At 40.5% G+C, this 14,210-nt stretch overlaps 1 long non-coding RNA gene across 1 annotated transcript; it reads left to right on the plus strand.

Annotated features, from left to right (window-relative positions):
- Nucleotides 1-7,351: 7,351 nt before the first annotated feature.
- On the plus strand, nt 7,352-13,994 carry LOC123582934. Its single transcript, XR_006704655.1, has 2 exons — nt 7,352-11,178; nt 11,645-13,994. It is a non-coding gene; the product is annotated as an uncharacterized LOC123582934 (long non-coding RNA).
- The last annotated feature ends 216 nt before the right edge of the window (nt 13,995-14,210 follow it).

Consider the following 14,210-nt stretch of genomic DNA (forward strand, 5'->3'; position numbering starts at 1 on the left):
GTGGATCATAATTAAATGCTACTAAGGGTAAAATTTTGAAAGTTGATGTACACGTATTTGAATGTGTGTGTGTGTATACACACACACACACACACACACACACACATATATATATATAAGATGGGAAGCCATTATTTGTAGCATAGTTACAAAATTTGGACTTAACAAAAAGCACGTGGTAAGGGAAAGTGGAAGATACAGTTGACATGGTAGACTGCGAGCAGAATACCAGAGGTCTTGAAAGCTGAGCAAATTATTTATTTATTTAATTTATTATTTTATTTTTTTAAATTTACATCCAAATTAGTTAGCATATAGTGCAACAATGATTTCTGGAGTAGATTCCTTAGTGCCCCTTACCCATTTAGCCCATCCCCCCTCCCACAACCCCTCTAAGTAGCCCTCAGTTTGTTGTCCATATTTATGAGTCTCTTCTGTTTGTCCCCCCCTCCCGGTTTTTATATTAAAGTCCTCATATGAGTGAAGTCATATGATTTTTGTCTTTCTCTAATTTCACTTAGCATAATACCCTCCAATACCCTCCAGTTCCATATACCCTCCAGTAGTTGGAAATGGCAAGATTTCGTTCTTTTTGATTGCCAAGTAATATTCCATTGTATATATATACCACATCTTCTTTATCCACTCATCCACCGATGGACAGTTGGGTTCTTTCCATATTTTAGCTATTGTTGCTAGTGCTGCTATAAACACGGGGTGCATGTGTTCCTTCGAAACAGCACACCTGTATCCCTTGGATAAATACCTAGTAGTGCAATTGCTGGGTGGTAGGGTAGTTCTATTTTTAGTTTTTTGAGGAACCTCCACACTGTTTTCCAGAGTGGCTACACCAGCTTGCATTCCGAGAGCAAGGAAATACAGCACCTTTAATGGGCTTTGGGTGGGGGGAGACATATGAAACAAAGCTGAAATAATGCAGGGAAGATAGACAAGTATCCTGGCAGGAGTTAAAATTTAGCCTAGAAGATTAATTGTAGGAATGACAGAGCCCCAGACCAGGGAAATTTCACTGAAAAAAAGTCAATGGAGCTGGGAGTTCAGGGTATTAAATACATGGACATCTCTTGACCTGCTGGCCAAGATGCCCACCCTTGGTCCCGTGAGGAGGTTCACAGATCAGAGACTTCAAAGGTGATGAAAACTTCAAGATCAACCAATAAACCCATCCTCATCCAGTGCACCAGAAAGTCAAGATCCAGATAGGGGTCCACTTCTCCAAGACCAAAAAGCCTGAAGGGGGAGTAGAAAGCCCCAAAGCTGTAAAACTAAATGAAAATACAAGCGGTCCTTCATAGCATTGCTTTAAGTCCTTACAACTACACATGTGAGAGCACAATACATGGAGCTGTCCAGGTGAGAACGCAGTAAATCATAATCCATGCCTGCTACTAAAATATTTTCAAATGAAACTCTATGATGCCTGGCACTGCAAAAACTAAGGAGGGAAGTGATCAGGGGCTGGGAGAAGAGGAGGAGAGACCCTAATAAAACAAAATTAAGTTTAGGTAAATGGGATTCATGATACTCACCTCACTATTTGGATATATGTTAGAAAATTTCTTAAAAGAGTTCTTGGGTTTTTATCTTAATGTCTGTAATGTGTGGCATTTGTCCTAAAATATATTTAGGGCTTATTTTTTTACTATGGTTTTCTCTGTCCACATTATCTTAATATCATGGCATATGGGACCCACATAGCTGTCTCATAACTCAGTTTCAATTGCTTAATACAATGATTGCCATTTTTTTCTGGAGACTTTCAGGACCCTCCAGTAAATTTTAAAGACTTTGTCAATCCATTCTGAAAATGCCCTCTAATTTGGTGAAAACTCATCCAGTTTTGTTTTGTTTTTTTTTTTACTGCTGTGGTAATACTAGAACCTTATTTTCCTAGTACATAGGTAGATAGACTTTCCACGAGGTTTAGGGCAAGGCATTTCACTTTATAATAGGTATAGGAATGTGTCAACATGCAGCAAAGAATTTAGTAGGATTAGCTCAAGAGCACTGTGCAGAAAGACTATGTGAACCCTTAAAGTTCTGTTCCAGGAGAAGTTGTCTTCAAAATTGGTTCCTTTGCCCCTAGGCAGAGATTGGAGATTATTCTTTACACTTTTAGAAGTGTAAAGTACATGGGTAAGTACCAAACCTTTGTCTAAGTTAAGGGAGTGGACACACATGCTCTATGTTTCTCTCCCTATGATTTTTATACATTCTATTTTCCAAGATGAAGTGCCACCCAACACCCAAATAGCCAAAACAATCTTGAGAAAGAAGAGCTAGAGGCATTATGTTCCCTGACTTCAAATGGTATTAACAAAGCTATAATAATCAAAACAGTATGGTATTGGCATAGGAAGAGACCCATGGATCAGTGGAACAGAGAGCCCAGAAATAAACCCACGCATATATGTCCCAACTAATTCATGACCAAAGAGCCAAGAATATACCCATGGGGAAAAGACAGTCTCTTTAATAACTCGTGTTGAGAAAACTGAACAGCTTCAGCAAAAGAATGAAACTCAACCACTATCTTCTACCATACACGAAAATGAGCTCAGGGGTGCCTGGCTGGCTCAGTTGGTACAGTGTGCAACTCTCGATCTCAGGGTTATGAATTCAGGTCCCACATTGGGTGTAGGAAATACTTAAATCTTAAAAAAAAAAAAAAAAGGCTCAAAATGGATTAAAGACTTGAATGTAAGACCTGAAACCATGAAACTCCTAGAAGAACACAGGTGGTAAGCTCCTTGGCATCAGTCTTCATGATTTTTTTTGGATCTAACTTCAAAGGCAACAAAAGCAAAAACAAACAAGTAGCCCTGTACAAACCAAAAAAACCTGCACAGCAAAGGAAACCATCAATGAAATGAAAAGGCAACCTATTGAATGGGAGAAAATATTTGCAAATCATATATCTGATAAGATGTTAACACTCAAAATACATTACCAACTCCTACAACTCAATAGAAAACAGTCTAATTAAAAAAATAAGGATTTCAAATAGATATTTTTCCAAAGAAGACATACAAATGCTAGCAGGTACATGAAAAGGAGCTCAATATCACTAATATCAGGGAAATGCAAATCAAAACCACAATGAGATACCATACCTCAAACCTGTTAGAATGGCTGGTATCAGCAAGAGAGGAATTAAGTGTTAGGATGTGGAGAACTCGTGGGCACCATTGGTGATCATATAAATTGGTACAGCCACTATGGAAAACCATATGAAAATTCCTCAAAACATTAAAAATAGAACTACCATACGATCCAGCAATTCCACTTCTGGCTATTTCTCCAAAGGAAACAAAGTCACTATCTTGAAAAGATATCTGCATGCCTATGTTCTTGCAGCATTATTTATAATAACTGAGACATTGAAATGACCTGTGTCTGTCATTAGATGAAGACAATGTGATATATATAAATACATACACAATGGAATATTATTCAGGCATAAAAAAGAAGGAAATTCTGCCATTTGTGACAAGATGGATAGATACATCTTGAGAGTTATACTAAGTGAAAAAGAAAGCACATTCTGTATGATCTCACTTTTATGTGGAATCTTAAAAAAAAAAAAAAAAAATTGATACAGAGAATAGATCAGTGTTTCCCAGGGGCAGGGAGTAGGGTTGGGTGGACAAAATGGTTGAAGATGGTCAAAAGGTACAAACTTCCAGTTATAAGTAAGTCCTAGGGATGTAGTGTCCCAGATGGTGACCATATATGTATTACATATTTGAAAGTTGCTAAGAGAAAAATCATAAAAGTTCTTACCACGAGAAAATACATGTGTAACTGTGTGGTGATGGAAAGTAGAGATCAGAGTTTAGGGACAGTGAGGTAATTGGAAGTAAGCAGAATTCCAGAAAGGAATCAATACAGTGGTCTCCTAGTGTTTTCACTGAGTACTTGGCTGAATATAGGTAGAATGACACTCTACAGGATCAAGCAAGAAGTGACTTAGGTTACGAGGTTAGTTGCAAACAGCAATTCCCAGAGCCCACAGAGGGTGAAGAGTCCTCAGTAATCACCCAGGGTATTAAGTAGAGGGGGATCATGCCTTTTGTAGTGACCATAAAATATCCCTGGAGTACGGGGCACCTGGGTGGCTCAGCTGGTTAAGCGTCCAACTCAGTTTCAGCTCAGGTCATGATCTTGTGGTTTCATGAGTTCGAGCCCCGCATCAGGCTCTTAGCTGACAGTGCTGAGCCTGCTTGGGATTCTCTCTCTCCTCTCTCTCTGCCCCTCCCCCACTCACACTGTCTCTGTGTCTCTCAAAATAAATAAATAAAACTTAAAAAAATATATTAAAAAAATATATCCCTGGAGTGAAGGCCACTTTAGCTTAGACCCACCCTAGCAAAGATGCTTTAAATACAAGATTCAAAGGGATCAGACTGATCCACAAATAATTGCTAAAACAAAGCCTGACACTGTTAAGTAAACAAGATCCAGTTCCTCAATGATGTAACAGTCATAATGTCCTGCACCTATCTAATTAAAGAATTACTAGACATGTTAAGAAGCAGAAGAATGTGACCCATAACTAAAAAAAAGAGTAGTCTATAGGAAAAGACCCAGACATGGCAGTGATGAAAGCCAGCAGACAAGGATGTTAAGACAGCTACTTTTGTACAAGTATTAAAAACATGAAAAAAATTAAAAATATTTTAAATAACCAAAGTGGGATAGAAATAAAAAATATATATGCAGTGAAATATTGGATAAATTAACAGATTAAACACTGCAAAAGAAAAGTTCAGTGAAATTGAAGACCTAGCAATAAAATCTATCCAGAATACAGCATTTTCTTTTTGTCACATAGAAAAATGAACAAATAATGGCCAATTTTTTTTTCAGATTTGAGGAAAGCCCTAAACTGACAGAGTGAAGAAGTTTGATAAACTCCAAACAGGATAATGATGCACTCCATAATCTAACTGCCGAAAAACAGCGAAAGACATTCTTTAAATAGGGTAAAAAACACCTTATTACCACAGAAACAGATAACAAATTCCACAGACTTCTTTTTTTTTTTTTTTTTTTAATTTTTTTTTTTAACGTTTATTTATTTTTGGGACAGAGAGAGACAGAGCATGAACGGGGGAGGGGCAGAGAGAGAGGGAGACACAGAATCGGAAACAGGCTCCAGGCTCTGAGCCATCAGCCCAGAGCCCGACGCGGGGCTCGAACTCACGGACCGCGAGATCGTGACCTGGCTGAAGTCGGACGCTTAACCGACTGCGCCACCCAGGCGCCCCTCCACAGACTTCTTAAAAACCATGTAGCTCAAAACAAAACCTTAAGTGTTGAGGACCACCTCACACCCATTACGATGGCTACTATCAAAACAAAACTAACAAAATACAAGTGTTGGTAAGGATGTAGAGAAATTGCAGCCCTTGTGTACAACTGACTATAAAATGGTACAGCTACTATGGAAAACATGGCAGTCCCTCAAAAATTTTCAACTAGAATTACTCTATGATCCAGCCTTCCTACTTCTGGGTATATACCAAAACTAAATGAAAGCAGAGACTGAAAGAAATATTTGTACACCAGTGTTCACAACAGCATTAGTCGTAAGAGTCAAAAGGTTGAAGCAACACAAGTGTCTATTGATGAACAAATGAATAAAATGTTACCTACACATACAATGCAATATCATTCAGCCTTTAAAAAAGTCTCACACATGCTACAACATGGATGAAGTTTGAGGATATTATGCTAAGTGAAAGATAAGCACCTATACCCTATGGACCCACTTACATGAGGGACCTACAACAGTCAAACTTAGATAGAATGGTGGCTGCCAGGGGTTGGGGTTGGGAGGATTTAGTTGTTTAACGGGTACAGAGTTTTTTTTGCAAGACGAAAAAAGTTCTGGGAGATTGGTTGCAAAACAACATGAACCATAATGAATTGTACACTTTACAATAGCTAAGATGGTCAACTTAATGTTAGGTATATTTTGCCAACAGGTTTTTGGGTTTTTTTAACCTTTAAAAAAATAATGCTTAGGAGAAAACCTGCTATGTGTCTTCTCCCTGCCTTCCCCAGAGCTGTCTGTTCTAGTTGAGCCCCACCACATCTGAGAAGCTTTTCGTCATCTTTCCATTTCCCATGTCTCCGAATTCCTGTACCACCCTACTTAGTACTGAATTATCTTCTTGTCTTGACAAGCTGTAGGACCCCTGAGGTAAAGAACTATGTCTTCAGCTTGTCTTGGGGGCCCTGATAATACCTGTCATAGAGGAAGTGTATCAGTCAGTGTCTAATCAGTGAAACAGAAACCACATGAAGTATTTCAAACAGGGTGTGTGGGTGGCTCAGTCAGTTGAGCGTCCAACTCTTGATTTCAGCTCAGGTCATGATCTCATGGTTTGGGAATTCAAGCCCTGTGTGGGGCTCTTCGGTGATAGCATGGAGCCTGCTTCGGCTCTTATGTCTCCCTCCCTCTCTCTGCCCCTCCCCGACTTGTTCTCTGTATCTCTCTCAAATAAAAATAAACTTTAGAAAAAATTTAGGGGCACCTGAGTGGTTTAGTCGGTTAAGGGTCCAACTATGGCTCAGGTCATGATCTTACCGTTTGTGAATCTGAGCCCCACGTAGGGCTCTCTACTGTCACCACGGAGCCTCTGTCTTCCTCTCTCTCTGACCGTCCCCCATTCATGCACATTCCCTCTCTCAAAAACAAGTTATTTTTAAAATTTTTTTTAGAAAGTGTTTCAAACACAAGAAATGTAATATAGGGAGTTTGTTACAAAGGTCTTCAAAGGGCTGGAGGAGCAAAGGAGGAATAAGTGTATCTAAAGAATACTAAGGAAACAGCTACTATTCCTATGGCTGGAAGAAGCAAAAAGGAAAATCCTAAGACCCACAGTCACTATTGCTGAGGCTGCTACTGTGGAACCAAGCAGCCAAGAGCCTACTCTCATCAGCCACAGCTGCCACTGTGCTGGTGCACTCCAGCTTTTGCAGCTGGAGTACTGCAGCCAGTACCGTTGCTTGTGACACCACTGGAAGATGGGTTCTTCCCCCCAGTATCCCAGTAGTGCCTCTCACAGGTCAGACTTACAGAAATCCAGCTGCAGAGTCTAGGGAAATGTAGCTTGTGGATCTCCTGCCACAACAGTGAAGAGGAAAAAATATAGAAGAGTTAATATGGAACTGGAGGAGGGGTACCCAGGTGGCTCAGTTGGTTAAGCTTCCAACTTTGGCTCAGGTCATGATCTCGTGGTTCGTGAGCCCCAACCCTGCATCAGGCCCTGTGCTGACATCTCAGCCTGGAGCCTGCTTCAGATTCTGTATCTCCCTCTCTGCCCCTCCCCTGCTTGTGTTCTTTCTTTCTCTCTCTCTCTCTCTCTCTCTCTCTCTCTCTCTCTCTCAGCATAAATATATAGAGAGAGCTGAAGGAACAGACAATATCCAGCACCCTCCTTTAACTGCTCTGCCTGTACACCCATCCTCTTGCCTCTTTTGAGATTTATACACAACAAACTTTTCTTGTACAAAGTACACTTAATCTCTCCCCCCAAAGAAAGACAAAACATCCCACCAGTCACTATGAACATCTGGATGATGAGAATTTTAGTTGAGACAATCCCCCTGGAGGATATTTTATCATCTTGAGTCTCAATTATAAATCAGTCACCACCAAAGCGTTTATATTTAACAGAAGAGAGAGGGAAGGTGATTAACAAGTGAAAATATGTAGGAAAGCAACAGCTGGCATTGTCCTCATTGTTATAAATCATATGGCTATCTCTCACCTTGTTTTCACAGCCCAGATCATTTTCTTGTTGCCCTCAGTCAGCATCTTAGCTGGCTGGGGTTTTTTACCTAGTGAGGAGACCCTACCCTTCATTCCTGAAGTATCTATGTCCTTATTGATTCTTCCTTCGGTGAGTTACTGTAGCCTTCTATTAACTTTGAACAGCTGAACGTAGAAGCACTACGGAAGCACTCGAGAGAGTGCCCTCCACTGCTTAGCAACAGCCATATTTCCCTTGACAATTGTGACCAAGCACCCCAGTCAATACAGTAACCCCTTACTTTTCCCCTTGGTTCAGTGGCACAAGCACCCTAAATGCCCAAGTGCAAGTCACACTTTCCAGTTCATGGAGAGCACTGGTTTCCTAATGGACACATTCCTCCCTTGGGACTCAACCAGCAGATCCCAAAGTTTCAAGTACAGAAGCCAAAATTCTGTGAGTGGGGTTATTAGATGTATTATTGAGAAGAGTCATTCTTCCTATTCCCCAAGCCCTGCTTGATTCCTGGATCCTTTGATTCAGTGGACAACTCACTAGCAAAGAGCATTCCTAATGCCCAAATTGTAGTTTATAAATACCATTCACACTTTTAAAACAACAACAACAAAACCCACCTCCTTGGAGAATGGCTAATTAAAGGTAAGGGATGAGAAATATAGAGAACTCGGAAAGGCTTCTTGTTTCAGAAAATAAGGCCGTTATCAGAAACTCCTGGAGTCAAGTCAAAAAGACACAGAGCTTTGGGGATTTTAAAGCCTAACTTTAAAGGGCTCTCACTAGCTTTAGCAGGCTGCATAATGGCCACCAATGATATCAGGTCCTAATCTTTGAAAGATGTGTTTCCTTATACTGCAAAAATTTTGCAAACGTGACTAAGGATTTTGAAATGGAGAGAACACGGGATAGTCAGGGTGTGCCCTAAATGCAATTATACATCTCTTTTATGAGAGGGATGCATAAGAAGATTTGAGACACAAAAGAGAAAGCCATATGACCACAGAGGTTGAGGTTGGAGTAACGTGGCTACAAGCCAAGGATGGCTGGCAGGTACCAGAAGGTAGAAGAGGCAAGGACCACATTCACCCCTACAGCCTTCACAGGGATCACAGCCTTGCCAACACCTGGATTTTAACCCAGTGAAACTGATTTTGGGTTTCTGGCCTCCAGGACTGTGAAACAATAAAATTTCTGTTATTTACAGCCACCAAATTTGTGACAATTTGGTACAGTAGCCACAGGAAAATAATACACTAGCCAAAAACGGAGCATTTCAAGCATCAAAATAATTGAAGTGCATCACAGCATATAAAGTATGTTTTTAAGCCACAGGTTCAAAATGATACCAACACCTTCCCTATGTATGTAAATTTGCTGCTAGCTAAACTGTTCAGTGTTCTAAAAGCGGATAATGGGAAATAACTGTACCTCACTGGAATAAGAGAGTTATGAAAAATTTGTGCTTTATAAAAATGTGAACGATTTGTAGAATTAAGAGGTTTCCATTTTACAGTTCATTATGAAATAATATCAACGATCATCAATGACTGCTAAAACGATTAGGTCGAAAGGTTATGGGGAATTTATAATCATGCTGACAACGTCCAAACCCCACAGTTCAGTCCCATCATTTTAAAAACACACACACACACACACACACACACACAAAACGATGTTATGTACCTCCTGCTGGGATACAACAGGAAATACAAAATACCAACCATGACATTTTCTTGGCAAAATTTCAAAACTGGATCAGGCTCCCCCAGATCCGAATACCAGTTTATAAGAAGTATTGGGGAGAGAAATATGTTAAATGAAAGAACTGATAGCATCCTATAAGCAGAATCCACAATGTGAGGGAAAATGTAGAGGGAAAAGACCTACCTTGTTCAACAAATTGCCAAAAAGACCAAAAAGGAGGAAGGGGAAATTTATAATTAAAGATTTAAGAGAGTTCAAATGTTACCGTTTCTGTAAACCTTTAATAGACTCCTTGAAATAGAACAAATCCCTCACTTCAAAGCAATCCCAACACATCAAGAACTTGACACTCCACTATGCCCCTTTTCCCTATTCCAGGATCCCCCCTTCCCCTTCCACCTTACTCAGATTCACTTCCATGGTCATCATTATGATCACTCTCTCGCACATAACATAAGCTCCTTTGCCCCCTCTCATACTTGCTTGGGTAGATCACACACCCGAGTAAATCCTACTCTGTATGCCTGTCCTCTAGCAGCTGAACGTGGATGAATAGCTGATTTCTTTTTAGACTCACCCTCCTTAATGTCACTGGAACCTTAATGCTGCCTGGCAGTTTTTTCCCCTTGGTCTGGCTTCTTTTCCAGTTTCCAATTTGAAACAATTATACCTTTTCCTCTTTCCAAACACCTCCAAAATCTCCTCCATCCTCATCTGATAAAGTCATCTTGCTCGATATTTCACTGAATTAAATAAAGGTAGTAAGAGAACTTCCAAGACATCTAAATGACTAATAAACATACGAAAAGCTACGACACATGCAAATTAAAACTGTACAACCTGGTACCACTACCACTCACCAGAACGGTTAAAATGACAGTAGAAATACAGGCATTCCTCAGACATTTTGTGGCTCGGGCTCCAGACCACTGCAATGAAACAGCTATCACAAAAAAACAAGTCAAATTAATTTTTTGGTTGCCCAGTGCATATAAAAGTTACAATTATGCTACACTGTGGTCTATGGTGTGTGCAATAGCATTATGCCTTAAAAAAAAAAAAAAAAAAAAAAAAAAAAAAAAAAAAAGAGCATAGACCTTAATTTGAAAATACTTTATCGTTAAGAATAAATGCTAACCATCATCTGGGCTTTCAGCAAGTTGTCAGGTTTTGGCTGGTGGAGGGTCTTGCCTCGATGTTGATGGCTGCTGCGTGACCAGGGTGGTGGTTGCTAGGATGTCTGTGGCAGTTTCTTAAAATAAGACAACAATGGAGTTGGCCACATCATTCACTCTTCCTTTCACAATTTCTCTGTAGCCTGTGATGCTGTTGGATAGCATTTTACCCAGAAAACTTCTTCCAAAAGGAGTCAATCCTCTGGTTGCTGCTTTGTCAACTAAATTTATGTACTCAACACTTTGTTGTCATTTCAACAATCTTCGCAGCATCTTCACCAGTCGATTCCATCTCGAGAAACCACTCATCACCATAACAAATACAATAATAATGAAAAAGTTTGAAGCACCTCAAGAATTACCAAAACATGACAAGGACACAGTGAACAAATCCTATTGGAAAAATGGCACCCAAAGACTCCCTCAACATAGGATTGCCACAAACCTTCCAGGTGTGAAAAAGAGAAGCACAATTCAGTGAAACTCAATAAAACAAGGTATGCCCAAAGTCACAAGGAAGCAGATGAAACTCTCACACCTTGCTCATGGCTGCTCGAGTTTCTCCCCTAGACGTGTACCCAATGTATATGTGCTTTCTATAAAACAGGTTCCAGAAGGTTCACAGGAGCATAACTCAGAGAAATGCTGGAAACCACCCAAATATTCATCAACAAGAGAATGGATAAACTATGATATAGTTATATAATAGAGTATTACAAAGCAACACAGATAAAACTCATAATAGCAAGTTGAAGGAGTCATAAGCAAAAGAGAATATAGTACTTACAAGAAAGGTAAAAATCAGGCAAAATCACCTATGGTGTTAGGACCATAGTTTTCTTTACAGTAGCTTCGGTGGTAACTGTAAAGGGATAGAGGGGCATTCTGGATTGCTGGTAATGTTCTGTTTCCTGACCTGGATCCTAGAAACACATACTTTCCTGTGTGTGTATTATACCTCAGGTGCAATGTTAATGAAAGAAGAGAGAAACCGAACTCTACAAGCTCCCACTGCTTCATGGAACTGTCCACGTGCATCTGAGCCCCTTCACTGGCCTTCGCTCCTGTTACTGTGGGTGTTCCATCAAAGATAGGCTTTGCCTCCTGTGCCCTACAGAATTACCCCCTCTCTTGCTAAGAATGCCACTCTGGCAGGTCTCCCATCTCATTCCCACACCTTTTCTCTCGACTAGATTTTTCCCATCAACCTACAGACATACTATCACTTTTCTACTGTCTAAGACAACCTTCTCAACCTTCGGTTGCTGTAGTTTTTTTCCCCTTCTCTTGGGCTAGAGCAAAACTCAAATGATTGTATGCACTGAATGCCAATTTGTTCTAATACCCTCTTTGAACCACTCCAGTCATGTTCTCACCTCCACACTCCACAAACACAGATCTTCTCATCCAGGTCACCTCCACATTGTTCAGCCCGGTGGCCACTTCTTCATCGCCGTCTTCCGTGATTTTCCGCCGTTTTGAGGCTTAATCGTCAACTCCCTCTTTCCCAGATCACTTTCTCCTTCAGGCTTCCAGAATACTGAGCACCCATGTTGCCCTCTACCACACTACTAGCTGCTCCTTTCCAACTTTCTTATATGGTTCCTCTTGACATCTCTGGCCTCTCATTTGGGAGATCCCCAGAGTTCATCCAGGGGCTTAGTGTCCATCCATGTTTTCTCCTCTGGGGCTCATATGCAGCATCATGTACACACTGCGTAAGTGGAGGAACACCAACGAAATGTCTCCAGCCCAGACCTCTCTCCCGAACTCAGGCTCCTGACACATCTGTCTCCCAGCGTTTCTACCTAGATGTCTAACAGGCATCTCCAATTTTCTATGTGCAACATCAAACTCCGGATCTGCCCCTAAAAACCCACTCTTTCACAGGTTTCCCATCTTGGTTAACGGAAACTCTATCCTTCTGACTCCTCACCAGGACAAAACCCTCGGAGACATTCTTGACTCCACCATTTCTCTCCTAAACAAACTCAGTCTGTCAGCAGGTCCTCAAACAGAACCGCGAAAGCATTTCTAGAATCGGACCACTCTCACCATTTCTACTTCTGTAACCCTGGCCTCAGCCACTATTGCTAGTGCCAGGATTATTGCCAGAACCTCCTAACTGGCTTTCCTGCTTCCCCTCCCTCCCAACCAGTCTGGTCTTGGTGCAGCATTGAAACATTGACCAGATCAAGTCAGTCCTCTGCTCAAAACCTTCCACGTCCTACCTATTTCACGCAAAGACAATTTCCGTGTGACCGGTTACAAGGGCATTCACAGCATACCCCTTCCCCCTTGTACTGTTACCTCTTCTTTGTCCCCACCTTTCCTCTGCTCCATTGACACTAGCCTCCTTGCTGCTCCTCAAACATGGAAGATGAGCTTCTGCTTCAAGGCCTTGCAACTCTTTCCTCTTGGCCTAGAATGCTCTTCCCCCATTTATCCTCACGGATCATCCCTTCATCTTCTTCAGACCTGGACTCAAATGTCACTTTTTCATTAAGGGCCTCCCTGACCACAGTATTTACCAATGTTAAGCACTCTCCCTCTCCACCCCACTCTCCTACAGTCTCTATCACTTCCTTTAATTTCTCTCTAGCGCCATCTCCTTCCGATACACATATGTATTACTTATCTGTCTGCTGTCGGTTTCCTGCTAGTATGTAACAACAGGAGCATGAGGATTTCTGTCTTGTTGACTGCTATATCCCCGGTGTCAAGAACAATGCCTAGTAAATAGTAAGAGTTTAGTTACTATTTGCGGAACGAACATAGGAGTTATGTCAGTCCCTGTCACACACTCAAGCTTCAAAGAGATGGGAACCACATCTTAACTATCTTTGTAATAAATGACTGACTAAATGGAAGAAAGAAGAACGGATCTTCAGTTTAATGAAGGTACTTACTGAAGGCAATGCATTCAATTGTCCTTTTCATTTTTAATGCAAATACTTGCTCTCCCCTGAACAAATCAGGTCAGCTATTCCCAAACAATGTTACCAACTGCCTTTTCTTCCTTTCTTAAATTTTCCCTCAATCAAGAGCAAAGATTACAATAGGCAGAGCGTGCAATAAAAATATAGTGATTAAACAATGCTTACCAAATCAAAAAGAGGAAATATTCAAACCTTGAGAGGTAATACAAACATTGTTGCACAACTCACTTATGATTTTTCTTGTCCCAAGAAAGGTTAAAGAAACAGATATGACTCAGAAGGAAGGAAAAAACCAACAGATATGTTAGTTTAATCATATGATTTCTAAAATACACTCAATAAATGAGGGCAAATTTTGACCCTTCTGATATGAAGACCGCATGTTACTAAATAAAGAGCACTTCCTATTCACCTAAATATATTTCTAGAGAAAATTTCAGGGCTTGGAAAAGTCCAACAACTTATTTCCCCCAAAATGACAAGTTCACACTTTTATCTTTTTAATTTATATTAAACTTTTTCAATTTATTTCACCTGAAAACTTACAGAGGAAGTTGACTATGAGGCCAAAGACCTGAGTTCTTTTCTCA

The sequence above is a fragment of the Leopardus geoffroyi genome, chromosome B3, assembly GCF_018350155.1.
Source record: "Leopardus geoffroyi isolate Oge1 chromosome B3, O.geoffroyi_Oge1_pat1.0, whole genome shotgun sequence".
Classification (NCBI taxonomy): Eukaryota; Metazoa; Chordata; class Mammalia; order Carnivora; family Felidae; genus Leopardus; species Leopardus geoffroyi.